Below are 24,998 nucleotides of genomic sequence, written 5' to 3'. Positions count from 1 at the left end.
CCTATTCCATTTCTAACTTTTGCCAGTTCTGATCAAAGGTCAGAGATCGGAAATATTAGCTTTTTTTTTATCTCCACAGGTGCTGCTTGACCCAAGTATTTCCAACATTTTCTGTGTTTGTATAATTAATCTGCCTTCCTTTGGACATACCTTCCTCCACCCACAATCAAGCAGAGTGCAACAAAAACTGCAGAACTCCAGCTCAGTCAAAACATCTGGCAAACAAATCCTTTGCCTACTTCGCAGAGAATTGGAGCCTAGCATATTTTACTAGTGTATGTGTCATTCCCATAAAAGAATAGAGGTTTCCAACACAGAAAGAGGTCTGTCCATGTTTGTGCAACAGCGACCAAAAACTAATGTTCTCCCCATTGCTTTCTACCACAGCCCTGTACTTCCTGTTAGAAATATTGATCTATCCTTCACTTGAACGATACAATAAATGCTAGACATATTTAGCATAAGGACATTAATAAGATTTAGGAAAAACTCAAGAAAATATCTATTCAACATGCCTGCTGTGTGGTATTTGTAATCAATTAATTTATTAAACGTCTCCCATCACTGCCCACAAATACCAGACTTGTAACCACCAGAACTCAGTTAAGGCAGAGAGTATGTGCACCAGCTGTGGCTCAGGTGATAGCACTCTTGCCCGAGTCAGAAGGTTCAGGGTTCAAGTCCCACTTCAGGACTTCAGCAGAAAGATCAAGCTGACACTCCAGTGCAGTACTGTGGGAGTACTGCACGGTTGGAGGTGCCATCTTTTCAGATGAGATGTTAAACCAAGGCCTATCTGCCCTCAGATGGACATAAATGATCCCATGGCACTATTTCGAAGAGGAGGAGAGGGAGGCCAATATTTATCACAGAATAATACAGTGCAGAAGAGGCCCTTCGGCCCATCGAGTCTGCACCGATGCAGTAAAACACCTGACCTGTCTACCTAATCCCATTTGCCAGCACTCGGCCCATAGCCTTGAATGTTATGACGTGCCAAATGCTCATCCAGGTACTTTTTAAAGGATGTGAGGCAACCTGCATCTACCACCCTCCCAGGAAGGGCATTCCAGACCGTCACCACCCTCTGGGTAAAAACATTCTTCCTCAAATCCCCCTTAAACCTCCCACCCCTCACCTTAAACTTGTGACCCCTCGTAACTGACCCTTCAAGTAAGGGGAACAGCTGCTCCCTAACCACCGTCAATGCCCCTCATAATCTTGTACACCTCGATCAGGTCACCCCTCAGTCTTCTCTGCTCCAGCAAAAACAACCCAAGCCTATCCAACCTCTCTTCATAGCTTAAACGTTCCATCCCATACAACATCCTGGTGAATCGCCTCTGTACTCCCTCCAATGCAATCACATCCTTCCTATAATGTGGTGACCAGAATTGCACACAGTACTCCAGCTGTGGCCTTACCAAAGTTCTATACAACTCCAACATGACCTCCCTGCTTTTGTAATCTATGCCTCGATTGATAAAGGCAAGTGTCCCATATGCCTTTTTCACCACCCTATTAACCTGCCCTTCTGCCTTCAGAAATCTATGGACAAACACGCCAAGGTCCCTTTGTTCCTTGGAACTTCCCAGTGTCAAGCCATTCACTGAATACTTCCGTGTCACATTGCTCCTTCCAAAATGCGTCACCTCACACTTTTCAGCATTAAATTCCATCTGCCACTTTTCTGCCCATTTGACCATCCCGTCTATATCTTCCTGTAGCCTAAGACACTCCACCTCACTATTAACCACTCGGCCAATCTTTGTATCATCCGCGAACTGACTGATCCTACCCCCTACATAATCATTTATGTCGTTTATATAAATGGCAAACAATAGGAGACCCAGCACAGATCCCTGCGGTATGCCACTGGACACTGGCTTCCAGTCACTAAAACAATCATAAAAACAGATTATCTGGTCATTATCACATTGCTGTTTCTGAGAGCTTGCTGTGTGCAAATTGGCTGCCACATTTCCTACATTGCAACTGCAACTACACTTCAAACAGTACTTCATTGGCTGTAATGTGCTTTGAGACATCCAGTCATGAAAGGAGCTATATAAATGCAAGTTCTTGCTTCTTTTTTTGGTAACTGAGCCATAGCAACCAAAAACATCCCTTCCCTACATACAACAGTGACTTTACCTTGATATCACTTCATTGGCTGTAAAGCACTTTAGGACGCCCTGAGGTCATGAAAGGCTATATGAATGCAAGTTCTTTCTTCCTTGAAGTTTCTCCCCCTCTATGTGTCATGTGAGCTGATCTCCCAGCCAGGACCACTGGTACACAATGCTAGTTAGCCACAGGACTGCTGAGTTAGGTTGGGAAGAAAGGAGGGGGAAAAAAATTGCCAAGATCTTCACACGTGATCACTAACCAATAATCCTTGCTGGAAGTGCATTTGTGCGAATGTTCGCGGAGAGGGGTTCGGAATCAGCTGATTTACCTCCTCCCCTAAACACACGCACCGTCGCATAAAGTACTGACATTCCGAGGGGATGTTTTGGAATACATGCCGATAGCGGAGATTCTTGATGATCACGTTTCTCCGCAACCCCCCCCCCCCCCCCCCCACCCCCACCAACCCATAGCAGAAAATCACAAGTCAATATGTACTGGCAACAGGCGAGACCCCAGTTGCACCCAGGGATTCATGCCATCTGGCCAGGCTTATGCAAAAGGAATGGCCACTGGAGCAAAGTAACAAAGTGCAACTGGTGGAACTGTAACCCAGAAAGGAATCCAGGGAGAGCAGAAGCGAAAACATTAGCAGGAAAAGACACACCATATGACAGTCTGTAGAAACAATGGAGTTTCTACAGATTCATTTTCATCTGGACTTGAGAATCATTATAAAGATGTGAATACTTTGCAACAGATGGTACAGTAATATCTCCCACTCCACCCATGCTTTTCAACAAGATGTACACAGAAAACATAAGATCACTAGATTCGAAACCTGTAGAAGCTAAGAATCAAACAGGACTGCAATTCTCTTCCAGTTTCAGAGATTTGATCCAGCCCAACCCAAATTCAGTATTTCAAGATGAAATTACAAATAAGAGGGGAAATTAGGGCTACGCCAAATAATTTATTGAAAACAAAGCATTTAAATAACAGGCTAACAAAAGGAAGCCAAAACAAAAAGTGCACGGTACTGTAAACCACTTGATTTGGTCATCCACATCCTATTCCACAGATGAATGTGCGCTTTTTTTTTTGCAACAAAAACTTCAGTGGGTATGTGTATGCTAACACAATGCTCACTTGAACTATGGGGAATAAAATACAGCAGGACAATTATAGATTTCTCCTCCATAACTTATGCTGCATCTGAGAACACGGATTAGTGTTAACATTAGCATGAAGTTCTGGTGGTTGCAGCTCAGTCAATAGCACTAGGAGCTATTTGAGATGATTAAGAATGAACACCACACATCATTAAAATACACTGGTTTAATCTGGAATCCCCCATAAGATCTATCCTCAGTCCCCTCCTATTTCTCATCCACATGCTCCCCCTCAGACACATCATTCAAAAACACCACAGGTTCCACATGTCCAGCTCTACCTACCACTTCTCTTACTCTACCACCACAGCTTGTCCGAAATCTAATATTGGATGAGCAGAAATTTCCTCCAATTAAATAGACACGATCAAAGCCATCGTCTTCAGACGCACCCACAAACTCGGTTCCCCTAGCCACCGACTCCATCTCTCTTAACTTTGGTGTCCCATTTAATTCTGAGCTGAATTTCCGACCCCATATCCTCTTCACACCAAGAACGCCTATTTCCACCAACATAACATTACCCACCTCAGCTTATCTGCTGCTGAAACCCTCATCCCTGCCTTTGTTACTTCAAGATTAGAGTATTTCAACGCTCTCTTGGTCAGCCTCCCACCTTCCACCCTCCGCATGCTCACTTGAGCTCAACTCAAACTCGATGGCCCATGTCCTAATTCACACTAAGTTCCGTTCATCCATCATTCCTGTCACTCACTGACCTGCAAAGCCTCGATTTTAAAATTCTTATCTTTGTTTTCAAATCCCTCCCTATCGCTATAACCTTCCCCAGCCATACAACCCTCCGAGATCTCTGCGCTCCTCCAATTCTGGTCTTTTGCGCACCCCGGATTTTCTTCACTCCACCACTGGCAGCCATGCCTTCAGCTGCCTCAACTCCAAGCCCTAGAATTTGTTCCCTAAACCTCTCTCTTCTCTCCTTTAAGACGCTGCTTAAAATCTAGAAAGTGCTGGAAATACTCAACAGATCAGGTAGCATCAGTGGAGAGAGAAGCAGAGTTAACGTTTCAGGTCTGTGACCTTTCAGAAGGTCACAGACCTGAAATGTTAGCTCTGCTTCTCTCTCTCTCTCTGAAAAAATCTACCTCTGACCAAGCTAATCCTACATTAATCCCATATTCCCTTACATCCCCACCTTCCCTCAATTCTCCTACCACCTACCTACACTAGGGGCAATTTTTTTTTTACAATGGCCAATTTACCTATCAACCTGCAAGTCTTTGGCTGTGGGAGGAAACTGGAGCACCCGGAGGAAACCCACGCGGTCACAGGGAGAACTTGCAAACTCCGCACAAGCAGTACGCAGAACTGAACCCGGGTCGCTAGAGCTGTGAGGGTGAGGTGCTAACCACTGCGCCACTCATGCTCCACAGATGCTGCCTGACCTGAGTATTTCCAGCATTTTCTGTTTTTATTTCAGATTTCCAGCATCTGCAGTATTTTGCTTTTATCTCCAAAAAAATCTACCTCTGACCAAGCTTTTGGTCACCTGGCCTAATATCTCTATGTGGTTAGGTGTCAAATTTTATTTGATAGTAAAACATCCCAAGGTGCTTAATAGGAGCAGCTAAGTGTTGTTGTTAAATAATAGTTTCAATGCACTGTAAACATGTTAGTAATAATAAAGGCAAAATTAAACACAAGTCTAGCACAATTCGCTGGAAATAAACAGCATCTATCAGCTCCTGAACTGTGAAGATATAAACTTGGGTAAGGACCTCCTACTATCTGAAAAACTAATTTGCCTTTTTTCTTTTTAGACAATCACAGACCAGCAAGTTTTTTTTGTTTTTGCTACAAGTTGCTCCAGATCATTATTTTAACTAGACAACATATCGTTGAGATGAAAAATGTAACCCAAACATGTAAATTCAGTCAGTATAGCTTTACTGGCTAACACTATGAACACATTTTTAATTGCAAAGTTGTGACATGTTGCATGGCTCAGAATAGAACAGAACTCATCATCCAAATCCAGGAGGTGTCCAAGGTTTTATGTCTTCTTGGGCTGCATAGGTGGTACCATGGAGCCACATGCATAGTTTGAATCTACAATCCGCAACCGTGAATCTACAATTGATTGCAAGTTTCTGATACTAACAGGTCTGGAAGTTCTTGTTTACAATTTATCAACTAATGAGAGCACAACGCTAACAGTCCTTTTCAAACTCCAAAGCCCACAAAATGCAAACACGAGAAGCCAACACATGCATAAATAGGGCTCAGCTGCCTGTATTTCTAGGTGCAGGCTGCCAGGGCCGTAGTTTGGACACGCTAATCGATACATTTAGAGACAGGAACATAAGAGTATTAATCAGAACTGGAGGAACAAAAACCATCAGTTACCCAGATGGTTATCTGCAGTATTATCTGCATAGATAATGTATCAGCCCGCAAATTAAGTAATAAACAAGTGATTGTTACTTAAGTAGTACTTAAGTTACAATTAGAAGTAAATCTATTACAACCCTCACTTCCATAATACCGGGGGGGGGGGGGGGGGAAACGCGATTTGATTACACGACTCGGCATTTTTAGACGGTACTGAACACATGGCCCAGCCGGGCTCGTCCACACAGGTGGAAACTTCCACCTGCCTCAAACACAAAAAAGACTGCTTAAGAGATGTTTCCGATTGCAAACTGACCTCAAAATGACCAATCTCCCAACATGTGCGCAGACTGATTCGCAACCGTGCTCAACTGCACCCGCTCCATACACACAGACAAAACAAAAGTGCCAGAGCTTTAAAAAAAATCAAAAACAAACATAACCTTCCTTGGGAACAGGAGCTGCATCTGCCGAACCTGCACTAAAGTACACGTGTTCCGCATATTTATCACCAAATAAAACGGGTTACTTTACCATAAAGTGCACACAAAGCAGTGCAGCGAACACACTGGTCACTCCATCTACTGCAAGTAAAATTAATGCAGCAGCTGGGAGCTGGGTCCGAGTGAAAGGAAAGTTCCCCACATTTTATACATACACATGCACTTTGCACATGCACAGAGAATAAAAAACATGAATACACTTGTATATATGAACAATGTGTCAGTGTATTATCAAATATATGAATCATACCTAATATACACTGAGATTATAATACATGTAATGTATTTGTATAATATGCTGATGACGTCATGACGTCAATAAACTCTTCCTTGAATTGGCCATGCTTGCTGTCCATTTTGTCTGAATATATTACAGCAAATAGCTTCAAGCATGGGATAAAAGTCTGTCAATACAGGCAGAAAACAGCAGCAGGGGCTGCAGTGAACAAGATCTGCCAGCTTCTGATGACCTATCTGCTCAGATGGCAGTGATTTTAGCCGGATTATGCGAAGCCTGAGCCTCAAACTGTCTCCTCAGTTGAATGGGATGCCACAGGGTCCTAGTGTGCATTGCCTTCAAAGTGCTAATTTGGACAAGAGAATATTTTCAACGACTAACTAGACTGGTTTTAGGTATCATTGTTACAGCCACAGTAGAGTATTTATTGGGTTACTGTGAATTTGCAAACAGGACAATGTGGATGTACCCATGGGATACACGGAAGGCTAGGAACATATGAGGGCTCAAGAACCATTCAGTTCATATATTGAAAGAATTGACATGTTCAGAACTTATAATATTTTTGAACTCGAAGGTGATAGTAAAGAGGTCACGACACAGAATAAGGCAATTTTTGAGTGTAAGAAAGCAATTTTGCTAATGGAAATTGGCCTAGAAGTGTATGGCACACTAAAACCTTATTGCTCCCAACAAGGCAAAAGATGTGCCATTCAAAACAATCACCACCAAGTTGGAGGAACATTTCAACACTTAGCCACAAGAGCTACATATTTGGGACTAGAAATCAGTAAAGTAGTAAAACAGTTTTTAAGTACATTGTGGCACTGAAGAATTCTTTACATTGCAACTTTGGCACATTCTTAGACTGTATATTATGAGACAGATGTGCATGTGGATTGGTGGATGAAAGAATATAAAAGAAGTTATTAAACACATAAAAATCATACATTTGAGCTTGCAAGATTGCTGTTTCTATCGGAGTGGCATCAAAGAATGCTCAGGAATTTCATCCTATGCCAGTAACTAGCACAGCGTCTGTCCATTGTCAGAAGGCTTCTGTCAAGCCTAAAGTGGAGATCCCTAGTCAAAAGAATGCTGGTCATAGTGGTTTAGTATCTTGTTAGTGTTGTAAAGGCAACCACATGGCACACGTATGTCAGTACAGAAATGCCAAAAGGTCATATTGCAAAAGCTTGCCGAGTGAAGGCCAAAGCAAGAAAGCGAACTCATTCCAGTAGTAATTGAAAATGGCGACGTCACAAGGATGCAATTCACAATCTTGAAGTGAATCCAGAGTGCCTAAGCAGAGAGCAGCTAGGGCTGTAAATCATTTATGCCACTAGCAATCACTCAAATGACAGAGACTTTTGTACAAAGGCATTGGCAAATCAACAGTACATCAACATGCGAATTGATACAGCTGCAGATTGCTCCAATATGAGTAGAGTACAAGAGCAAATTCAGTGACATACCTCAGAGCACAGTTCAGTTGAAAACCTACTCTGGTGAGATGTTAGAAACTTGCAGACAAATGGAGTGCAATGTCCAATATAAAGGCAAATCCCTCAAGTATCCCATTGCTGCAGCAAGATATGTCAACAACCCAACATTAATGGTCAAAGATTAGCTTCGTAAACTGAGGTTAGACTGGAAGCATGTTTTCCAAGTTGAGACGACCAAGAAGCATGATCAGCTACAGCAAAATTTGAGAATAGTCATGAAGGCATAATCAGTGTGAAAGCGCACATCCGAATTAGGCCTGATGTAAAACTGGTATGTTGCAAGGTTAGGCCAGTTCCTTATGCTCTCAAAACCCAGGTTGAAGAGGAGCTAAAGAAGAGAGAGAAATGGTGTGCTACTGAAAACGGACCACAGTGACTGTGCAACCCCAACTGAAATATGCCCAAGTCAGGCAAAACTGTAAATCTACGGGGGCACTACAAAGTCACAATCATCCAGCAATAATCAATAATCAGTATCCACTACCAACTTCCCAAGGTTTGTTTGCGGAGTTAGCGGGATCCAAGCTATTCACGAAGTTAGATTTGTTCCATGCTTATGCACAGCTCAACATGGATCAACAGAGTCAGCAATATCTCATGATAAACATACACATGGGGTTATACCCCTACATGAAGCTGCCCCATGGTGTGAAGTCTTCTTCAAACAACTTCCAAGCTACAAGGGATAAGATTTTAAAAGGATTATGGATTGCTTGGGTAATAGGATGATGACTGCAACAGACGAAGAGAATCTTCAAGTGTTGGACGAAGTGCTAAAAGGCTCAAAGATCACAATGTGAAATTGAAAAAGAGCAAGAGTGCTTTTGTACAATCTGAGGTAGTGATCTTGGCCTGAAAATCAATAAAAAAAGGACTACAGCCAGTGAAAGAGATAGAGGCAATAGTCAATGTCCCAAAGCCAAAAGATGTGTCTCAGCTTAGATTTTTTCTAGGCATGGTTTAATACTACTTGTGATTTGTGCCTGAGCTTGCACTGGTGTTACCTCCACTACGAGTTGTTAAAGAAAGATGCAAAATCGAAATGGTCTAAAGCACAAGATGCTTATGATGCGTGTAACAGAAGCTTGATCAGTGATGCGCTACTCGTTCATTACAACACAAATTGTGACCCGAAGATAGCATGTGACGCTTCAAACTATGGAGTTGGAGCAGTGGTCAGTCGTGTCATGGATGATGGTCAAGAGAAGCCCATAGCATCCGCATGGTGTACTCTGACAAGGAGTGAACGCAACTATGCGCAGATAGAAAAGAAAGTGCTTGGAATCATCTTCGGAATCAAAACATTTCCATTTTTGTTGGGTCTAAACTTTATATTAGTAAGATCATAAACCCGTAATAGCTATTTGGGACCAAAGTCTACAATACCAACAATGGCAACGTCAAAGATGCAGTGGTGGGCTGTACTTCTCAGTACGACTAACATCGAATATCACAGTTTGAAAGTGGATGCTATTGCTGATGCACTGTCACGTTTGCCACATGAAGACTGTAAAGTAGGCTGTGAAGGTGCAATCTTCACAATAGTAGTAGATGATTTTCCAATCACTGCAACTGAAACTGTAACTGAAACTCATACTCAGTATTGAAAAGAGTCTACGAACAGACATTGAATGGATGGACAGCATTTGTCAAGTATACAGATGAGGAACTGAAACCATTCCACAATCGTCGCAATGAGTTGTCATGTGTACAGGGCTGCATTAAATGGGATCGTAAAGTGGTGGCATGCAGTCTTTTTGAGAAATAGGATTATGGCAGAACTCCATACTGGTCAGTCAGTATGAAATCCATAACTGGAGGTTTTTTTTTATTGGCCTGGTCTGGACAGTGACAGTGATCAATGTACTAGCTGCCAAAACTGTACAAACAAGCTGCCTCAAACTCCTTTGCAATCGCGGTCATGGACAATGTGATCATTTCAACAGGCTCACAAAGACTTTTCTGAAAAGGAAAATGGCAATTTCTTAGTACTCATTGACAGGCACTCAAAGTGGTTCAAAGTCAAGCACATAAGTCAAAACACCAATGCTGAACAATTAGATAAGTTAAGGTCTATTTTTGCTCATCAACTACTGGGGGAGCTTGTCTCAGATAATGGTCCTCAATTCCGCTCGGTTCCAAAATTTCATGAAGCAAAATGGTATCAAACATACGCTCACACTCTGCATCATCCAGTATCAAATGGAGCAGCTGAAAGATACGTGAGATAGTTAAAGATGCACTCAAGAAACAAGTGCAGCGTGGGTGTTCAAATTTCAGTATGAAATAGCGGTTAGTTAATTTTCTGAAGTATAGAACAATTTCACACTCTACTACAGGATATACACCTGCTGAGCTTTTGATGGAGAAGGTTAAGGACATATTTGAGTCTGTTCCTATCTAACTTGACTGCTAAAGTTGAAGGCAAACAGTTCAGTCAAAAACAAAAGTGTATTCCCGTTTTAAGCAGGGAGCATGTCCATGTTGAATCCCCCTCACAAATCACTCAAGTGGGATATAGGAAATGTAGAAGTTTGTGGAACCAAAAGATACTTGGTTGCGATTGATGGTAAAGTGAGAAATGTCCATGTGGATCACATGATCCTGGCAAGGGATGAACCAAAACATGAGTATGCTCCGCTTAATCACAAACTCACGTCAGAGTTTGAAACAATTCAGACTTCAGTGTCTGAAGGACCAATTTTTGAAAAAGGGACAAGATTGTCTCGAAGAACTGAACCTAAACCAAGCAGTCCAAAACCTAACAGAAAGACTTCATAAACCTATTAAACTTGTTCTGTAAATATAGTTCATTGTGCAGAAAAATACATTTCTTTTGAAAGGAGAAGTGTACTTGTAGTACAGCATACTAGAGTGTATAATATGACATCATGACAACAAACACTTCCTTGAACTGGCCATGCTGTGTCCATCTTGTGTTAGTGCCACCCAAATATATTACAATACACATACGTATTCAGACACACATACATATGTACATAAAACACACACACAACTATACATATGAAATTATTATGAAATATTGTTGCCTCCTAAAACAGTAAAGCAATTGAACTGAAATGCCACTGAGGGGAGTTTTTAAATGTGCAGTAGCAGCTCCAGTGAATGACACAGAAGCAGACTCCAGGGACAGAGGGAACTTTTATTTATTCCCCAAGTGGTCCTGTTTGTTTTTGGAGGGGGAGAAGAGAAAGTTGTTGAGAAAAGGTGACCCCGAGAAGGGAGCGAGGACAGGACAAAAAAAGTTCCTCTTGGAAGTGGCTGAGGGAAAAAGTTTGGTGAATAGGCGAGCGAAGTGTAATCTTGTAGGGAGGGAGGTTATTAACAGGCATTAACCGTATTGTGGTTCTTTATGTTGTGCAAGTTTCTTACTCCAGACAACCCACCCCTCCCCCCCAAACCACTAATGGGAGACGGGGTAGGCCTCTCGGAGCCAGGGGGCAATCCCCGGCCTCACCCGACACCAACCACCACCTCAGCCCTCACACAATCGGCCTGGGAAGAAAGTGGGTGGGGTCCGAAATAAAATCCCCACAGTAACAGCGAAAACAGTTGAGATGGGAATAAAATGGAGGAGGAAGCGAGGGAGGGGGCAGGTTAGCAGCATCAACAACAAATAAGTAAAATAAACCACTTCCTCCTCAGCTCGCGCTCTGCACCATATTTACTACGGAGAGGGGAGAAAAACTCGCGAATTTAAATTAATTCGTTAATAAAATGGGGAGTTATTATCCTGATAAAATATTTAAAGATTTTTTTTCCCGACCGACCCAACTGGGCGGCAACAGTTGAAGTGAACCGCGTCTGTTGGACAGGTGAAAGGGCCCGCCCGCACACAAAGCCGGCTGGGCGCCGCCGCATGAGGCGCTTCCTTTCCCCCTCCCCCACCCGCTCGCTCGCTCCTTCCCCCTCCCCCACCCGCTCCCTGACCCTCCCCCACCCTCACACACTCACTCACTGTGCCCGCTACCGCCGTTGCACGCTCTCATTTCTCTTTCCTCTGTTTGGTTTTTAACATCGTTCTACATTATCGGAAGCCCTTTTCTTTTCCTGTAGCTTTTCTCTGTCTCTCTGCCAAAGGAGCGCCACGGCGGTAGCAGCCCCGCCTCCATCTCCTCCCCGGTACACTCACCTGACTCCAACGATGCTCCGCAGCGCGCTCGGCCACCATCTTTGCCCTGGCCATTGCCGGCCTCCCAGAATCCATTGGGGCGGCGGCCTAGCTCGGCCCCCTGCAGGCTCACAGGCCAGAGCCAGCACTCACTGCCAGAGTACTGCAATGCATTCCTCACCAACCTCACCACTACCCACCCCCCAAAATCAACATTCTACCTTTTTAAAATATATATTATGCAATGGCATTTATAATAATATGCCAAAACGCGATGACGTCACGACGCAAATCAACACTTCCCATGAAGTGGCCATGTCTGGTATCCATCTTGTCTTCTTCATGCCACCCAAACATATACCAGTAAATGAGGATGAGGTAAATGTCCATCAATACTGGCAGCAAACAGCAGCAGGGGCTGCAGTGAACAAGATCCGCCTGCTTCCAGGAGCCTACCTGCTCAGATGGCGAGGATTTTGCCTGGATTGTGCAAAGCCTAAGCTTCGAGCTGGCCACAGGGTCCTAGTGGTCATCGGATTCAAAGTGCTCTTTTGGGTAAGAGAATATATTCAGCCACCAACTAGATTTATTTTAAGGATAACTGTATGAACAGCAGCAGTGAAGTGTTTACTGCGAATTTGCAAACCGGACAATATGGCTGCACCCATGTGATACAAAGGAAGACTAAGAACATATGAGGGCTCAAGAACCATGCAGTTCATATATTGAAAGAATGGAAATGTTTTTCAGAGCTAATATTTATGATCTCGAAAGTGATAGTGAAGATGTCAAGACTCAGAATAAGGGAATTGTTGAGCGCAAGAAAGCAATTTAGCTAACGGAAGTTCTGAAGAAGGGTCACTGACCTGAAACATTAACTCTGCTTCTCTCTCAACAGATGCTGCCATCTGCCGCTCATGCAACCTGCTGAGTCTGAGAATTTCCAGCATTTCTTGTTTTTATTAGCTAACGGAAATTGGTCTGGAAGTGTGTGGCATGCTAACAAACCTTATTGCTCCCAACAAGGCAAAAGATGTGCCATTCAAAACAATCATCACCACGTTGGAGGAACATTTCAACCCTAAACCACTAGAAATAGAAAATTGGAGCCAGAAATCAGAAAAGTAGCAAAACAGTTGGTAAGTACATTGTGGCGCTACGTTGCAACTTTGGCACAGTCTCAGAACATGCAGTATGACACAGATTTGTGTGTGGATTGGAGGACGAAACAATCCAATCGTAGTTAATGAACACATAAAATCTTGCATTTGAGCAAGCGCGTAAGATTACCTTTTCTATAGAGATGGCATCAAAAAATGCTTGGGAATTTCATCCTATGACAGCTTCTGTCCAGAAAAGAAAAAAAAGGGCTTCCGCCAACCCTAAAATGGAGAGACCTAGTCAGAAGAGCGCTCTTGATAGTGGTTTAGTGTCTTGTTATTACTGTAAGGGCAACCACATGGCATAGGCATGTCAGTACAGAAATGACAAATGTTTTAATTGCCAAAAGAAAAGCCATATTGCAACTGCTTGTTGAGCGAAGGCCAAAGCAAGAAAGGGAATCATTCTAGTGATAATGGAAAATATCTACATCATAAGGGTGCAGTCCACAATCTTGAAGTGAATCCAGAGTGCCTAAGCGGAGAAGAGCTAGGGCTATACTGCAAATGACAGAGACTTTTGTACAAAGGTGTGGATAAATCAACAGTATATCAATGTGCGCATTGATGCAGCTGCGGGTTGCTCTGTTATGGTGGTGCCAGAGGACTGGCAATTGCAAATTTTACACCCTTGTTCAAAAATGCATGTGAAGAGGTGCCCAGCAACTACGGGCCAGTCATTTTAACCTCGGTGGTGGAGGAGCTTCTAGAAACAATCATTCAGGACAAAATTAATGGTCGCTTGGGAAAGCCAGCACAGATTTGTGAAGGGCAAGTCATGTTTAACTAACTTGCTAGAGTTAGAACATTACAGCGCAGCGCAGTACAGGCCCTTCGGCCCTCGATGTTGCGCCGACCTGTGAAACCATCTGACCTACACTATTCCATTTTCATCCATGTGTCTATCCTTCTTTGGGCCTCCTTATCTCGAGAGACAATGGATACGCGCCTGGAGGTGGTCAGTGGTTTGTGAAGCAGCGCCTGGAGTGGCTATAAAGGCCAATTCTGGAGTGACAGGCTCTTCCACAGGTGCTGCAGAGAAATTTGTTTGTTGGGGCTGTTGCACAGTTGGCTCTCCCCTTGCGCCTCTGTCTTTTTTCCTGCCAACTACTAAGTCTCTTCGACTCGCCACAATTTAGCCCTGTCTTTATGGCTGCCCGCCAGCTCTGGCGAATGCTGGCAACTGACTCCCACGACTTGTGATCAATGTCACACGATTTCATGTCACGTTTGCAGACGTCTTTATAACGGAGACATGGACGGCCGGTGGGTCTGATACCAGTGGCGAGCTCGCTGTACAATGTGTCTTTGGGGATCCTGCCATCTTCCATGCGGCTCACATGGCCAAGCCATCTCAAGCGCCGCTGACTCAGTAGTGTGTATAAGCTGGGGGTGTTGGCCGCTTCAAGGACTTCTGTGTTGGAGATATAGTCCTGCCACCTGTTGCCAAGTATTCTCCGAAGGCAGCGAAGATGGAATGAATTGAGACGTCGCTCTTGGCTGGCATACGTTGTCCAGGCCTCGCTGCCGTAGAGCAAGGTACTGAGGACACAGGCCTGATACACTCGGACTTTTGTGTTCCGTGTCAGTGCGCCATTTTCCCACACTCTCTTGGCCAGTCTGGACATAGCAGTGGAAGCCTTACCCATGCGCTTGTTGATTTCTGCATCTAGAGACAGGTTACTGGTGATAGTTGAGCCTAGGTAGGTGAACTCTTGAACCACTTCCAGAGCGTGGTCGCCAATATTGATGGATGGAGCATTTCTGACATCCTGCCCCATGATGTTCGTTTTCTTGAGGCTGATGGTTAGGCCAAATTCATTGCAGGCAGACGCAAACCTGTCGATGAGACTCTGCAGGCATTCTTCAGTGTGAGATGTTAAAGCAGCATCGTCAGCAAAGAGGAGTTCTCTGATGAGGACTTTCCGTACTTTGGATTTCGCTCTTAGACGGGCAAGGTTGAACAACCTGCCCCCTGATCTTGTGTGGAGGAAAATTCCTTCTTCAGAGGATTTGAACGCATGTGAAAGCAGCAGGGAGAAGAAAATCCCAAAAAGTGTGGGTGCGAGAACACAGCCCTGTTTCACACCACTCAGGATAGGAAAGGGCTCTGATAAGGAGCCACCATGTTGAATTGTGCCTTTCATATTGTCATGGAATGAGGTGATGATACTTAGTAGCTTTGGTGGACATCCGATCTTTTCTAGTAGTCTGAAGAGACCACGTCTGCTGACGAGGTCAAAGGCTTTGGTGAGATCAATGAAAGCAATGTAGAGGGGCATCTGTTGTTCACGGCATTTCTCCTGTATCTGACGAAGGGAGAACAGCATGTCAATAGTCGATCTCTCTGCACGAAAGCCACACTGTGCCTCAGGGTAGACGCGCTCGGCCAGCTTCTGGAGCCTGTTCAGAGCGACTCGAGCAAAGACTTTCCCCACTATGCTGAGCAGGGAGATTCCACGGTAGTTGTTGCAGTCACCGCGGTCACCTTTGTTTTTATAGAGGGTGATGATGTTGGCATCGCGCATGTCCTGGGGTACTGCTCCCTCGTCCCAGCACAGGCATAGCAGTTCATGTAGTGCTGAGAGTATAGCAGGCTTGGCACTCTTGATTATTTCAGGGGTAATGCTGTCCTTCCCAGGGGCTTTTCCGCTGGCTAGGGAATCAATGGCATCACTGAGTTCCGATTTGGTTGGCTGTATGTCCAGCTCATCCATGACTGGTAGAGGCTGGGCTGCATTGAGGGCAGGTGTGGATAAATCAACAGTATATCAATGTGCGCATTGATGCAGCTGCGGGTTGCTCTGTTATGGTGGTGCCAGAGGACTGGCAATTGCAAATTTTACACCCTTGTTCAAAAATGCATGTGAAGAGGTGCCCAGCAACTACGGGCCAGTCATTTTAACCTCGGTGGTGGGGGAGCTTCTAGAAACAATCATTCAGGACAAAATTAATGGTCGCTTGGGAAAGCCAGCACAGATTTGTGAAGGGCAAGTCATGTTTAACTAACTTGCTAGAGTTAGAACATTACAGCGCAGCGCAGTACAGGCCCTTCGGCCCTCGATGTTGCGCCGACCTGTGAAACCATCTGACCTACACTATTCCATTTTCATCCATGTGTCTATCCAATGTCCACTTAAATGCCCTTAAAGTTGGCGAATCTACTACTGCTGCAGGCAGGGCGTTCCACGCCCTTACTGCTCTCTGAGTAAAGAAACTACCTCTCACATCTGTCCGATATCTATCACCCCTCAACTTAAAGCTATGTCCCCTCGTGTTTGCCATCACCATCCGAGGAAAAAGACGCTCACTATCCACCCTATCTAACCCTCTGATTATCTTTGATGAGGAAACAGAGAAGGTTGATTAGAGTAATGCTTTGATGTGGTGTACATGGACTTCTAAAAGCATTTCATAAAGTGCTGCACAACATACTTGCAAGCAAAGTTATAGCTCATGGAATAAATGGGACAGTAGTACCATGGCTACTGTTATGAAAGTGCTTCCATTTTTTAATATTTTTTGAGGACTTGTGTTTTAGAATTGTGGAGATGGATTTATTGGAGGACTGAAGTGATTCCATAGATGCTGGACATTTTTTAAAAGGGCCACTGGAAGGACTCTGTTTAAAAACAACATGTACTGGATGTCACATGTCTTCAGCTAAATAAACAACAGGTGCCTTCTGACTATGGGAGTTGTTTACAGAGAAGTGACGTGTCAAAATTTATGGTGGTCAGGAGGTTTTGACTTTCTGGTTGGGATATGGACAGTTTTGAATGTCAATTGGGGTTGTAGTCTGCTGATTAGAAACACCCAGCTCATCTTTTCTCCACCTCTGAGAAACCCTGCAAAAAAATCCAGTGTGTGATAGCTGTAATGCCCGATGCCGCATTTCTCCTGAGAAGCCTTTGGAAGACTTCCTCTTGACATCTCCAGAATGAACTGCTTCTGAGAAGATTCCAGTAACCCGTCTATGTGTACTCGGACGCCAGACTGTATGCCATCTGGAACATAACAAATCTTATCCTTTTTCTTCAAGAATTAACAAGTACTTTGGCCAAAGCATCTTTATTTTTCCTTTAACCGGTGTTTGTGTGTGTGTTTGTTGAGTAGAAGGGAATATATATATTTACTGTCTTATTTTAAACTGTGTTAAAGCTTTGCATCTTTATTGACTAAGTCTTGTTTTATAATATTAATACTTTTGTTGGTTATTAAAGAAACATAGTTAGTGGATTTTATTCTGAAAATAAAAATAGAGTGTATAATTGGCCGTATTGGTAACTGGGTACACATTTAAATATATTTTGTGACCTGTGGGGAAGTGGAACTAGAGAAAGACAGTGCATTCCTCCCATCTCGGTTATAACATTACAAAATCGGTTGAGTGACAGGAAACAAAGAGTAGTGGTGAATGGATGTTTTTCAGACTGGAGGAAGGTTTGCAGTGGAGTTCCCCAAGGGTCGGTGTTGGGACCCTGGTTCCTGATATATATTAATGATCCAGACCTTGGTGTGCAGAGCACAATTTCAAAATTTGACGATGATACGAAACTTGGAAACATTGTGAACTGTGAGGAGCATGGTGCAGAACTTCAAAAGGACATAGACAGGTTGGTGGAACGGGCAGACAAGTGGCAGATGAAGTTTAATGCAGAGAAGTGTGAAGTGATTCATTTTGGTAGGAAGAATGCAAAAAGACAATATAAAATAAAGGGTGCAGTTCTAAAGGGAGTGCATGAGCAGAGGGACCTGGGTGTATGTGTGCATAAATAATTGAAGGTGGCAGGACAGGCTGAGAGAGCAGTTAATAGAACATACTGCATTCTTGGCTTTACTATTAGGGGCATATAGTACAAAAGCAAGGAAGGTATGTTAAACTTGTATCAAACACTGGTTTGGCCTCAACTGAAATATTCCATCCAGTTCTGACCACCATACTTTAGGAAAGATGTGAATGCATTGGAGAGAGTGCAGAAAAAATTCATGAGAATGGTTCCAGGGTTGAGGAACTTCAGTGGTTAGATTGAAAAAGTTGGGACTGTTTTCCTTCAAGAAGAGAAGACTGAGAGGAGTTTTGATAGAGGTGTTCAAAATCATGAGGGGTCTGGATAGAGTAGATAGGGAATTGCTGTTCCCATTGGTGGAAGGATCAAGAACAAGAGGGCACAGATTTAAGGTAATTGGCAAACAAAGCAATAGCGACATGAGGAAAAACTTTTTCATGCAGCGAAAGGTTAGGAACTTCCTGAGAATGTGGTGGAGGCAGGTTAAATCGAGGCATTCAAGAGGGAATTGGATTGTTATCTGAAAAGGAAGGATGTACAGGACTATGGGGAGAAGGCAGGGGAGTGGCAGTAGGTAAATTGCTCTTTCAGAGAGCCAGCGCAGACATGACAGGCCAATTGGTCTCCTCTGTAACAATTCTGTGATTCTGAGTAGAGATACGCACGAGAGCACATTCAGTGATGTACCTCTAAAGGGTTAAAAAGGCTCAATGATCACAATGTGAAGTTGATAAAGAGCGAATGTGCCTTCATGCAATCTGAAGTAGTGTACCTTGGCCTGAAAATCAATGAAAAACGACTACAGCCAGTGAAAGAGAAGATGGAGGCTATAGTCAATGTCACAAAGCCAAAAGATGTGTCTGAGCTTAGATCTTTTCTAGACATGGTTTGATACCATTCACGATTTCTGCCTCCGATTGCAATGCTGTTCGCTCCACTATATGTATTGTTGAAGAAAGATGTGAAATGGAAATGTTCTAAAGCACGACAAGATGCTTATGATGCATGTAAGAGAAGTTTGACCAGTGATGCACTACTCGTTTATTAAGACACAAATCATGACCTGAAGCTAGTATGTGGCACTTCATACTATGGAGTTGGAACAGTGATCAGTCATGTCATGAAAGATAGTCAAGAAAAGCATTTGCGTCACGTACCCTGACCAAGAATGAATGCAACTATGCGCAGATAAAAAAGGAAGTGCTTGGAATCCTCTTCGGCATCAAAAAGTTTTACCAGTTTTTGTTGGATAGATACTTGAAGGCTAGTAACAGGCCTGGTCTAGACAGTGACCTAGAATCATTGATTAGCAAATGTACTATCTACCTAAACTGTAGAAACAAGCCACCTAAAACCCCTTTGCAATTGTGACCATGGCTGACTTGACCATTTCAAAGAGTTCATGTAGGCTTTTGTGAGAAGGAAACAAGATGGTTTCTATGTTCTGAACCTAAACCAAGCAGTCCAAAACCTGACTCAACACTAAAGTCTGTACAGAGATCAGAAAGACTTTTTGAACCTATTATTAAACTTGATTTGTAAATATAGTTCAATGGAGAGAAAAATAATTTTCTTTTGAAAAGAGCAGTAGTGTAATGTGTTTGTATAAAATGCTGATGATTTCGTCATAAATAAACACTTCCTTGAACTGGCCATGTTTGGTGTCTGTCTTGTCTGTTAGTGCCACCCAAATATATCACATATTTAAAAAAAAAATAACAATGGACTTTCTCCTTTTGGTTTAAAATGCTTTGATGCTAAAATCACTTTTTCATTTTGGTTTAAAATATCATATTTTTAAAAAATAAATTGCGGCACAGTGGCGAAGTGGTTAGCACCGCAGCCTCACAGCTCCAGCGACCCGGGGACGGTTCTGGGTACTGCCTGTGCGGAGTTTGCAAGTTCTCCCTGTGACTGCGTGGGTTTCCTCCGGGTGCTCCACTTTCCTCCCACATGCCAAAGACTTGCGGGTTGATAGGTAAATTGGCCATTGTAAAAAAAAAAAATTGCCCCTAGTGTAGTTAGGCGGTAGGAGAATTGAGGGAAGGTGGGGATGTGGGAGTGAAATTGTAGGATTAGTATAAATGGGTGGTTGATGGTCGGCGCAGACTCGAAGGGCCTGTTTCGGTGCTGTATCTCTCTATGACTCTACTCTTAACTAACTTAATATTAAGGTTAATCTTTTGGATCGATGACTTTTCCGTTCTGATGAAAGATCATCAACCTGAAACGTTGGGCTTGATTTTAATTCGCTCAAAACCCATTCACTTACACAGAGTTAAAACTGGGCCTGTTAACTCTGTTTATCTCTCTCCACAGATGTTGCTAGACCAGTTGAGTATTTCCAACATTTTGAGTTTTTATTTCAGGTTTCCAGCATAGAACATTACAGCGCAGTACAGGCCCTTCGGCCCTCGATGTTGCACCGACCTGTGAAACCATCTGACCGACACTATTCCATTTTCATCCATATGTCTATCCAATGACCACTTAAATGCCCTTAAAGTTGGCGAGTCTACTACTGTTGCAGGCAGGGCGTTCCACGCTCCTACTACTCTCTGAGTAAAGAAACTACCTCTGACATCTGTCCTATATCTATCACCCCTCAACTTAAAGCTATGTCCCCTCATGTTTGCCATCACCATCCGAGGAAAAAGACTCTCACTATCCACCCTATCTAACCCTCTGATTATCTTATATGTCTCTATTAAGTCACCTCTCCTCCTCCTTCTCTGTAACGAAAACAACCTCAAGTTCCTCAGCCTTTCCTCGTAAGACCTTCCCTCCATACCAGGCAACATCCTAGTAAATCTCCTCTGCACCCTTTCCAAAGCTTCCACATCCTTCCTATAATGCGGTGACCAGAACTGCACGCAATACTCCAGGTGTGGCCGCACCAGAGTTTTGTACAGCTGCAGCATGACTTCGTGGCTCCAAAACTCGATCCCCCTACTAATAAAAGCTAACACACCATATGCCTTCTTAACAGCCCTATTAACCTGGGTAGCAACTTTCAGGGATTTATGTACCTGGACACCAAGATCTCTCTGCTCATCTACACTACCAAGAATCTTCCCATTCGCCCTGTACTCTGCATTCCTGTTACTCCTTCCAAAGTGAATCACCTCACACTTTTCCGCATTAAACTCCATTTGCCATCTCTCAGCCCAGCTCTGCAGCCTATCTATGTCCCTCTGTAACCTACAACATCCTTCGGCACTATCCACAACTCCACTGACCTTCGTGTCATCCGCAAATTTACTAACCCACCCTTCTACACCCTCATCCAGGTCGTTTATAAAAATGACAAACAGCAGTGGCCCCAAAACAGATCCTTGCGGTACACCACTAGTAACTAGACTCCAGGATGAACATTTGCCATCAACCACCACCCTCCGTCTTCTTTCAGCTAGCCAATTTCTGATCCAAAGCACTAAATCACCTTCAATCCCATACTTCCGTATTTTCTGCAATAGCCTACCGTGGGGAACCTTATCAAACGCCTTACTGAAATCCATATACACCACATCCATGGCTTTACCCTCATCCACCTGTTTGGTCACCTTCTCAAAAAACTCAATAAGGTTTGTGAGGCACGACCTACCCTTCACAAAATCGTGCTGACTATCTCTAATGAACTTATTCTTTTCAAGATGATTATAAATCATATCTCTTATAACCTTTTCCAACATTTTACCCACAACCGAAGTAAGGCTCACAGGTCTATAATTACCAGGGCTGTCTCTACTCCCCTTCTTGAACAAGGGGACAACATTTGCTATCCTCCAGTCTTCCGGCACTATTCCTGTCGACAATGACGACATAAAGATCAAGGTCAAAGGCTCTGCAATCTCCTCCCTGGCTTCCCAGAGAATCCTAGGATAAATCCCATCTGGCCCAGGCGACTTATCTATTTTCACACTTTCCAAAATTGCTAACACCTCCTCCTTGTGAACCTCAATCCCATCTAGCCTAGTAGTCTGTATCTCAGTATTCTCCTCGACAACATTTTCTTTCTCTACTGTAAATACTGACGAAAAATATTCATTTAACGCTTCCCCTATCTCCTCTGATTCCACACACAACTTCCCACTACTATCCTTGATTGGCCCTAATCTAATTCTAGTCATTCTTTTATTCCTGATATACCTATAGAAAGCCTTAGGGTTTTCCTTGATCCTATCCGCCAATGACTTCTCGTGTCCTCTCCTCGCTCTTCTTAGCTCTCCCTTTAGATCCTTCCTGGCTAGCTTGTAACTCTCAAGCGCCCTAACTGAGCCTTCACGTCTCATCCTAACATAAGCCTTCTTCTTCCTCTTGACAAGCACTTCAACTTCTTTAGTAAACCATGGCTCCCTCGCTCGACAACTTCCTCCCTACCTGACAGGTACATACTTATCAAGGACACGCAGTAGCTGCTCCCTGAATAAGCTCCACATTTCGATTGTGCCCATCCCCTGCAGTTTCCTTCCCCATCCTACGCATCCTAAATCTTGCCTAATCGCATCATAATTTCCTTTCCCCCAGCTATAATTCTTGCCCTGCGGTATATACCTGTCCCTGCCCATCGCTAAGGTAAACCTAACTGAATTGTGATCACTATCACCAAAGTGCTCACCTACATCTAAATCTAACACCTGGCCGAATTCATTACCCAGTACCAAATCCAATGTGGCATCGCCCCTGGTTGGCCTGTCTACATACTGTGTCAGAAAACCCTCCTGCACACACTGGACAAAAACTGACCCATCTAAAGTACTCGAACTATTGTATTTCCAGTCAATATTTGGAAAGTTAAAGTCCCCCTTAACAACTACCCTGTTACTCTCGCTCCTGTCGAGAATCATCTTCGCTATCCTTTCCGCTACATCTCTGGAACTATTCGGAGGTCTATAGAAGACTCCCAACAGGGTGACCTCTCCTCTCCTGTTTCTAACCTCGGCCCATACTACCTCAGTAGACGAGTCCTCAAACGTCCTTTCTGCCGCCGTAATACTCTCCTTGATTAACAATGCCACAGCCCCCCCCCTCTTTTACCATCTTCTCTGTTCTTACTGAAACATCTAAATCCCGGAACCTGCAACATCCATTCCTGTCCCTGCTCTACCCATGTCTCCGAAATGGCCACAACATCGAGATCCCAGGTACCAACCCATGCTGCAAGCTCACCCACCTTATTCCGGATGCTCCTGGCGTTGAAGTAGACACACTTTAAACCAAGTTCTTGCTTGCCAGTGCCCTCTTGCGTCCTTGTAACCTTATCCCTGACCTCACTACTCTCAACATCCTGTACACTGGAACTACAATTTAGGTTCCCATCCCCCTGCTGAATTAGTTTAAACCCCCCCGAAGAGCACTAGCAAATCTCCCCCCCAGGATATTGGTACCCCTCTGGTTCAGGTGAAGACCATCCTGTTTGTAGAGGTCCCACCTACCCCAGAAAGAGCCCCAATTATCCAGGAAACCAAAACCCTCCCTCCTACACCATCCCTGCAGCCACGTGTTCAACTCCTCTCTCTCCCTATTCCTCGCTTCGCTAGCACGTGGCACGGGCAACAACCCAGAGATAACAACTCTGTTTGTTCTCGCTCTAAGCTTCCACCCTAGCTCCCTGAATTTCTGCCTTAAATCCCCATCTCCCTTCCTACCTATGTCATTGGTGCCTATGTGGACCACGACTTGGGGCTGCTCCCCCGCCCCCTTAAGGATCCCAAAAACACGATCCGAGACGTCATGAACCCTGGCACCTGGGAGGCAACACACCAACCGTGAGTCTCTCTCGTTCCCACAGAACCTCCTATCTGTTCCCCTAACTATGGAGTCCCCAATGACTAATGCTCTGCTCCTCTTCCCCCTTCCCTTCTGAGCAACAGGGACAGACTCTGTGTCAGAGACCTGTACCCCATTGCTTACCCCTGGTAAGTCGTTCCCCCCCCCCCAACAGTATCCAAAACGGTATACCTGTTGTTGAGGGAAACGGCCACAGGGGATCCCTGCACTGCCTGCTGGTTCCCTCTCCTTCCCCTGACGGTAACCCATCTCCCTACTTCTTTTACCTGAGGTGTGACTACCTCCCTATAACTCCTCTCAATAACCCCCTCCGCCTCCCGAATGATCCGAAGTTCATCCAGCTCCAGTTCCCTAACGCGGTTCTCAAGGAGCTGGAGTTGGGTGCACCTCCCGCAGATGTGGTCCCTGCCGTTCAGAATGGGATCAGCCAGCTCCCACATCATACAGCTACAGCACATCACCTGCCCAGCCATCTCTACTTAGTTAATTACTTTATTAATTTATATAAATTTATGAGCTAAATACTTTGATTCTTCTCTGCTGTGGTCTTTTTCAAATAACCAATTAATAGATAAGTCAAAAAAGTAAAAGAAGAAAGTAAATTTTTACCAATCACACGATACAGAAGAAATAAAATAAAAAGCTTACCTTATCAACACACCATAGTCCTTTTTTTTGGTTAGAGGAGGAGGGTGGGTGGGAGACACTACACGTGTAGTGTCTCGGGTTCAGCCACTGCCCAAATATATAGGTTTTGACTTACCCAGCAGTCCCCTGGTCCTCCGAAACAAAAGGGAATTAACTTTAACTTTAAACTGAAACTGACCTCCCAGCTGCAGTGTTTTCCTTTTCAACATTAAATAATTTGTTTTGGTTTGAGAAATCACTGTGCAAATCAATGAAATTATTTTTTTAAAGTTTTGCATGCTTTGGTTTAAGATGAGTTTTTAAGTGATTGGTTTTTGTTTTAAAAATCACTTGGAAATAGTAAAGTAAAACAAAATGCTGGAAATGCCAATCAGCATCAGTGGAGAGAAAAGAGGCTAATATTTTAGATGTATTTGGTTCAAAAATGTCACCATATTTTTAAAAAATGGTTAAAGTCTCACCCATTTTGGCTTAAAATAGCATTAAAATTATTAAATGACTCATTCACTTACAATAGTAAAACAAATTATCAAAAAAAATTCCTTTGTTTTAAAAGTACTAATATATTAAAATGAATAAAA

General features: G+C 43.7%; 1 protein-coding gene across 9 annotated transcripts in view; it reads right to left on the bottom strand.

Annotated features, from left to right (window-relative positions):
* Positions 1 to 12,158, bottom strand: part of zzz3 (zinc finger, ZZ-type containing 3) — a 139,626-nt gene extending 127,468 nt beyond the window's left edge. For 4 of the 9 annotated variants that reach the window (XM_068036689.1, XM_068036695.1, XM_068036697.1 and 1 more), the window contains exon 1: positions 12,051 to 12,158. The gene's annotated coding sequence lies outside the window, so the exon portion shown is untranslated. Of the gene's footprint in view, positions 1 to 6,185; positions 6,206 to 11,872; positions 11,996 to 12,050 lie in introns of those variants that run through there. The other 5 variants (XM_068036690.1, XM_068036693.1, XM_068036691.1 and 2 more) reach the window with 4 other exon arrangements.
* Positions 12,159 to 24,998: the final 12,840 nt, after the last annotated feature.

The sequence above is a fragment of the Heterodontus francisci genome, chromosome 8 (genome assembly GCF_036365525.1).
Source record: "Heterodontus francisci isolate sHetFra1 chromosome 8, sHetFra1.hap1, whole genome shotgun sequence".
Lineage (NCBI taxonomy): Eukaryota > Metazoa > Chordata > Chondrichthyes > Heterodontiformes > Heterodontidae > Heterodontus > Heterodontus francisci.
Note: the sequence above shows the minus strand (reverse complement) of the source record. Positions and strands in the feature narration are given on the sequence as shown.